The 6,381-nt window shown below is 46.3% G+C and overlaps 1 non-coding gene across 1 annotated transcript; it reads left to right on the forward strand.

Annotated features, from left to right (window-relative positions):
- Positions 1–3,329: 3,329 nt before the first annotated feature.
- Positions 3,330–3,411, forward strand: TRNAL-UAG (transfer RNA leucine (anticodon UAG)). Its single transcript has one exon. It is a non-coding gene; the product is annotated as a tRNA-Leu (tRNA).
- Positions 3,412–6,381: the final 2,970 nt, after the last annotated feature.

Consider the following 6,381-nt stretch of genomic DNA (forward strand, 5'->3'; position numbering starts at 1 on the left):
AGGGGACTGGGGCATGGGGTTGGGGTGCGAATTTACCTCCGGTGGCCCCGATCAGTGGGGCAGCTTGTAGGTATATTCTTAATATTTGTGATTCTGTTCATAATAAATTGTAAACCTCCAATATTGATTTATAATATTTGTAAATCTGCATTTATAATTCTTCTATTTGACATAATTATAAATCTGCAATATTGATTTACAATTCGGTATTAAAGCTTGCAAACTGTACCTTGCAAACCGCTCATATGGACTCTAAATTGATACTTTCTCTCACTTGTTATTAAGATTGACAGTTGTAAAACTAAACTGCTCAAATTGGCTCTGAATTGATACTTTCTCTCACTTGTTATTAAGATTGACGCTTGTAAAACTAAACGGCTTAATTGATTCTGCTTTCTCTGTATTGATGCTTTCCATTGATTGTAATTGAGATTGACGCTTATAAATGTAAACCAATCAATTAATGTTACTTTCTCAAATGGTTATGTTCAATTGGCTTTACTTTGCAAACAGATACTTTGTGATAGAGATTGACATGCTTTTTAACTAACTTCACTTTATGTTCAATTGGATCGACTTTGCAAAGGGATACTTTGTGATGGAGATTGACATGCTTTTTTGTAACACCCCTGAAGAGCCATGAATTGAAGCTGCGCTCATAGAAATGTCACATAGAGACTCCCACCCTCTATAGTTTGGATCAGGAATGTTAAAAAACGGGGAGTCTCAAATAAAAAACACCTTTGTATGATAAAAGAAAGTCAATACCGAAGGAATGTTAAGAGACAGGGAGTCTCAAATAAAATAACAATATTCGGTGAAATAAGAAATGTGTTTTTATTAAAGTAAGGAATGTATGTGAATGAATGGTGGGTTTTGGAATAATCAGGGAAGTGCCAGCCTAGGAATTTAACATCAAGTGGCCAAAGAAGACGCCAGGTGGAGACAACCAGAGAATCCCACCGGAGGGCAAACTGGGATCCACCGGACCAATTCAAAGGATGAAGAAAGCTGATGAGCACCTGACAGCCGTCCTGGAGCAGTCATGACTAACAATATGAAAAAGCAAATTCCACGGACTGGCATAGGAAGAAATTCCTATAAAAATGGACACTAAGGACTGAGAACTTTGAGTCTCCAGTTCTGCCACTACCCTTCAGGAGCATGGGATGCGCATCTGACATGGACTCGGCTCCACTCTGGTGTACAGATTACCTGGCCAATACTCTGTCATCAGCAACTTCTAGGCTGGTAACTAGAACCCCTATGCAGAACTGCTATGAATGAATATATATATATATATATATATATATATATATATATAGTTAAGTAAGGAATAAGTAACAATAAGACAGTGTGAGTTTTATATTTCTTTTTATTATATTTACAATAAATGTGGCATTTTGCCTTGTCCCTTTAATAAGATCCTGCTGGTTTTTATTTTATTGGTATAACATTTTGGGGTACAGAAGCAGGCTTCCTGCCTGTCCTGGCACTGCGGACCATGCTGTGCCCCAGAAGCCGCCAGCAGCAGGTCCGGCTCCTAGGCAGAGGTACGCAAGGAGCTTCACCCGACTCTCGCCCACAGGCACTGCCCCCCGATTCCCACTGCCCGCTTCCTGGCCAATGGGAGTGTGGAGCCACTCTCGGGGCAGGGGCAGCGCCCAGAGCCCCATGACCCCGCTGCCTAGAAGCCGGACCCACTGCTGGCTGCTTCCAGGGCGCAGTCCTAACAAGCAGGCACTAGTCTTCCTTAGCTAGGCAGCACCGCCTATGGGACTTTTAATGTCCCGGTCCGCAGTGCTGACCAGAGCAAGGTGACCCAGTGCCTGACATGCCAGTACTGGGTTGCGACCCAGGGTTTGAAAAACTGCTCCTGCTCCCTCTCCCTTCCCCAGCAGTGTCTTCTATGTGCAAGCTGGGCTCTGTCGAGTCCAGTGGCGGCTAGCAGCACTGCAGCCCATTTCCGTGGGGGAAAGCAAATTCTGTGAGCGCCCCAACCCCCATAATGCAAAATTCTGCATTGTGCAGCTGCGCAGAATTCTCCCAGGAGTATTCAGTTCAGCAAAGAAGTGGGGGGAGAGAGAAAGCCCTCCCTGAAGCAGCAGTAAAGGAGGAACAAGCATGTATTGGGGCACCCACTAACAAGGCTATATTTAAGGATGAGCAATTATTTCCCTTATAAACAAACAAACAGTTTTTGTTGGTTTATAGCCTGATTAATCACTGTTGGCTGCGAATTATCTAAGGGGAAACACCTTTTTACTGTATGATATTAAACCAAATCCTTCAATTATGTTTGAATTAAAAGAGGCGAATGGTAGAAGTTAGAACATGTCAGATGCTTTTTTGGTGCTGCAAAGAAGCGAAGTTTTTGTTAATTTGGAACAAAATGCAGCATCTGCTTAGCTCATGAGGTGGGCTATAGAGAAATAGAAAAAGCAACTCAAAACACAAGGAGCAGAAAGCTAGCTCGGGGGTGGCTGCAGCCGTCATAATGATCAGTAAAGAAGAAAAGGGTCGTAGGCTGCAGTCATCGTCATCCTTATTTCGGGGGTAGCATCGAAAACGAATTAAACGTCCTTTGCCCAGGTCGGCGTGGACTGGCTGCTAATTTGCTTTGACATCTTCCAAAAGGCCCCCGGCGGCTCCAGCCAGGCTGGACCCTTTAATTCAACCCGCAGCAGCAGGGCAGGGCGGGTAGAGGCGCCAGCGCACCTGTGGGATACGGGGAGGCGCCGTGAGTCCCACAGGGACGGGACGGGACGGGCGCGGGGCGGGCGCGAGGCAAGACTGAGGCGGGCGCGTTGCAGAGCGAAGCCCGGGGAAGGCACCTGCCGGGGCAGGGGCGGGCTCGCGCGCGCGCGCGCTCCAAGGGCCACGCCGCGGGCTGACGATGGCTTCACCCGGCTGCGGCCGGCAGGGGAGCGGCGCCGCCGCAGCAGCGCCACCTGCTGCCCCTGCGGGTTAATGCTGCGCCGCCGGAGTCGGCGGCCTGCAAGACGCCGTGGGCTCGGCCAGCCGCTGCGCTGCCCGCGTGCCCCAGAGGGGCCCCAGGGGCTATTCCGTGCTGTGCACGCTCCCGCGGGGTGTGACCCCCCCCCGCCTTCCTAACCGGCCGGCCTCCTCCCCGGGAGCTCCCCTTAGCAATGCATACCCGCTGCACTTGGTCCCTGCGGCTCCTCTGTGGGGGAGCGGACAAACACCGCCGGGCGAAGCAGCGGGCGGCTAAACCTCAGCGGCAAAAATAAAGGAGGTGAACCGGAGAGAGCACCGAATCAGTGCCTGTCCTGTCTATATAGTCCTCAAGGTCACCATAATAATCAGGTGGTAGCGTGGCCGAGTGGTCTAAGGCGCTGGATTTAGGCTCCAGTCATTTCGATGGCGTGGGTTCGAATCCCACCGCTGCCAGCGAAGTTTTTATTTGCAGGTTTGGCCGAGTTTAGTTTCCTAGCAATATTTTTAATTTGTTTCTAATGAAAGGCCAGTTTTATGCCTGACGCGGCATCGTGCATAGTGGTGTGCCCGAGGGCAATTTAGAATGAAGGGGGTATAAACTTTCTCTGCTATTTTCTGTCTGCTTTGTATGTCTTAATGTTTGTGAATTTGTCTCTTTCCCCATAGAAACCTCTTCCCCTTCAATGCATATATGGTTTTGGGGGAGAATTTTCTGCAGCTCACCAAAATGGTCTGGACTTTATGGGAGCATGATTTCTCATGAGTGTTCAGCCAGTGATCATGCAAGCAGTCAGGTGGACAGATTCCGGTTCTTATGCAGAGATTTGCCCTGCTTCTGGGACAGATGAGCTGAAACTAGTGAAAGAGTTATTGGTGCAGGGACAGACAGAGGGTGAAGGTCTGTGAACCAACCATGATAGCCAAGCTACAGCAATGAAGATCATGGATGCTTTGTCCTGGGCTTCATTCTGAAGTTGACTGAGATGGGACCCCCAGTCTTTGATAGAAGCAACAACCACCAGACATCTGCCATGTGGGGTTACAGACATGTATGATGACATAAGGCCTAGGAGCTGAAGGCTCTCTCTGTTGTTACAGGACTGAATTTGAGGATGTTGGAAAGGGTAACTATAGAATGGAATTTTTCAGCTGGGAGGTAAGATATGGTTATTGTTGCATCAAAGGTCTCCCTCTACAAACATCATGCATTGAGAAGGGGGTAAATGGGACTTTTGCAAATTTAACCGCAGGCCTAGTCGGGACAAGACTTGCCTGATGACTAGTTTCAGAGTAGCAGCCGTGTTAGTCTGTATCCGCAAAAAGAAAAGGAGTACTTGTGGCACCTTAGTCTTATGCTCAAATAAATTTGTTAGTCTCTAAGGTGCCACAAGTACGCCTTTTCTTTCTGATGACTAGGACACTGTTCTGGATCTGGTTGCTGGATGCTGCTTGGCCTAGCCAATTGTAAAAGTAGGGAAAAATTTGAATGTCCAAATGTCATAGGTGGGCTGCCACCATTGCTGTGCACTTGGAGAAAACCCTCAGGACTGAAGATAGACTGAAGGGGAGCAATGTGTATGGATAGTGATTGATGCTCACCAGAAATCAAAGGTACTTCCTGTGGGAGGCATGTATTGCCACATGGAAGTACATGTTCTTGGGGGCACCATATCAATCTCTAGTCTCCAAAGAAGGGATCATAGACCATCCTATAATATTAGAACTAGGGGCCACCAAATGAAATTAATGGGAAGCAGGTTTAAAACAAAAGGAAGTTTTTCTTCACGCAGCTCATAGTCAACCTGTTGAACTCCTTGCCTGAGGAGGTTGTGAAGGCTAGGACTAAAACAGGGTTTAAAAGAGATCTGGATAAATTCATGGAGGTTAAGTCCATTAATGTCTATTAGCCAGGTGTCCCTAGCCTCTGTTTGTCAGAGGGTGGAGATGGATGTCAGGAGAGAGATCACTTGACCATTACCTGTTAGGTTCACCCCTCTGGGGCACATGGCATTGGCCACTGCCAGTAGACAGGACACTGGGCTGGATGGACCTTTAGTCTGACCCAGTATGGCCATTCTTATGTTCTTATGCTGAACATAATTCTTTTGATTTCTTAGATCTAAAACATAGTGAAGGCCACCAGATTTCTTTGGGACCAGGAAGTACCAGGAACAAAGCCTTTCCCCTTTGTGTTGGTAAGGAACTTCCTCTATTGCTCCCAACTCCAGAAGAGACCATAGTTCCTGAAATGACATGGTCTTGTGAGAGGGGTCCCTGAAAATGGACAGGGAGGGTGGGTTGGGAAAGTGGAGGAAAATGAACTGGATAACATATAGCGCCTTTACCGTGTCACTCAAAGGCGAGTAGTGCTTACTGAACTTTTTCACACATGATTGCAGCTAGTATGTTGTTAGATTATACAACAGAATGGGGGTTTCAGACATTTTGGTAATATCATGCTACCCCTCAGACCTGAGAGCAGCATTCTCTACATGTCTCGGATCCATACTGGTGAAGGTGGAGGAGACTGGGTGTACCAGTGCAAGAATGCACATCACACTTCCCCTTCATCCCCACACACCTTACCTGGAAAAGGTAATATAGCCACTGACTGTGCTACTTTTAAGCCATAGCCCTCCAGAGGGCTTCAGAGATTGCTGTGGTCAGAGGGGAGTCCCTGTTAGTGAGTCCCCAATTAAGTCACATTGCCAGGAAGCCATTGGGTAAGGAGGGGGGCAGACAGAGGGGGCTTCCACTTAGATGTCAGAGGTCATCAGTGGATTCTGGGATATCCAGCAGGTCTGTGGTCAACCAAACAACCCCCTGGTTTTGGGAAAGCAACCCAAACAATCTTCTGGGTGCTCTCAATCTACCTGCCTGTGCAAATTGATGTTTGTGACAATGGCTCAGTTTCCCTTATCTCTTGGAAGAACTTTGAAAAATGATGTTAAACTATATGTAAGTTTTTTCATTTTCATCTAGTGGCATATTTTCAACTGGTTGTATTCAGATAAGAATATATTACTGAAAATATGAGTTTTAGATGCCTATTTCATTCTAATAATCTTTCAATAAGCATGTTGTTAATTTTAGCAGCTGAAAGGACCTATATAACCAAACAACTGACACATCACCTCTCTTAATAATTAAGTGAAAAGTAAATTTAAAAGAGGTTCTGCAGAAAAAAGTCCTATTTCATGGGCTGGCTAAATGTATAAATACAAGGTGATCTCAAAATTCATACACACCAAACAAGGACTAATTAATAAAAATAGATGAACTATTAAGTATCATTTGAAAAAGAAAAGGAAATGTAATACCATTGTTATTATTAAGTCAGGATTATGTCTCCATTCTGCTAGGTCCTGTGTGGTCACATAGGTTTCAGAGTAACAGCCATGTGAGTGTGTATTCACAAAAAGA

This window comes from Caretta caretta, chromosome 10 (assembly GCF_965140235.1).
Source record: "Caretta caretta isolate rCarCar2 chromosome 10, rCarCar1.hap1, whole genome shotgun sequence".
NCBI classification, from domain to species: domain Eukaryota; kingdom Metazoa; phylum Chordata; order Testudines; family Cheloniidae; genus Caretta; species Caretta caretta.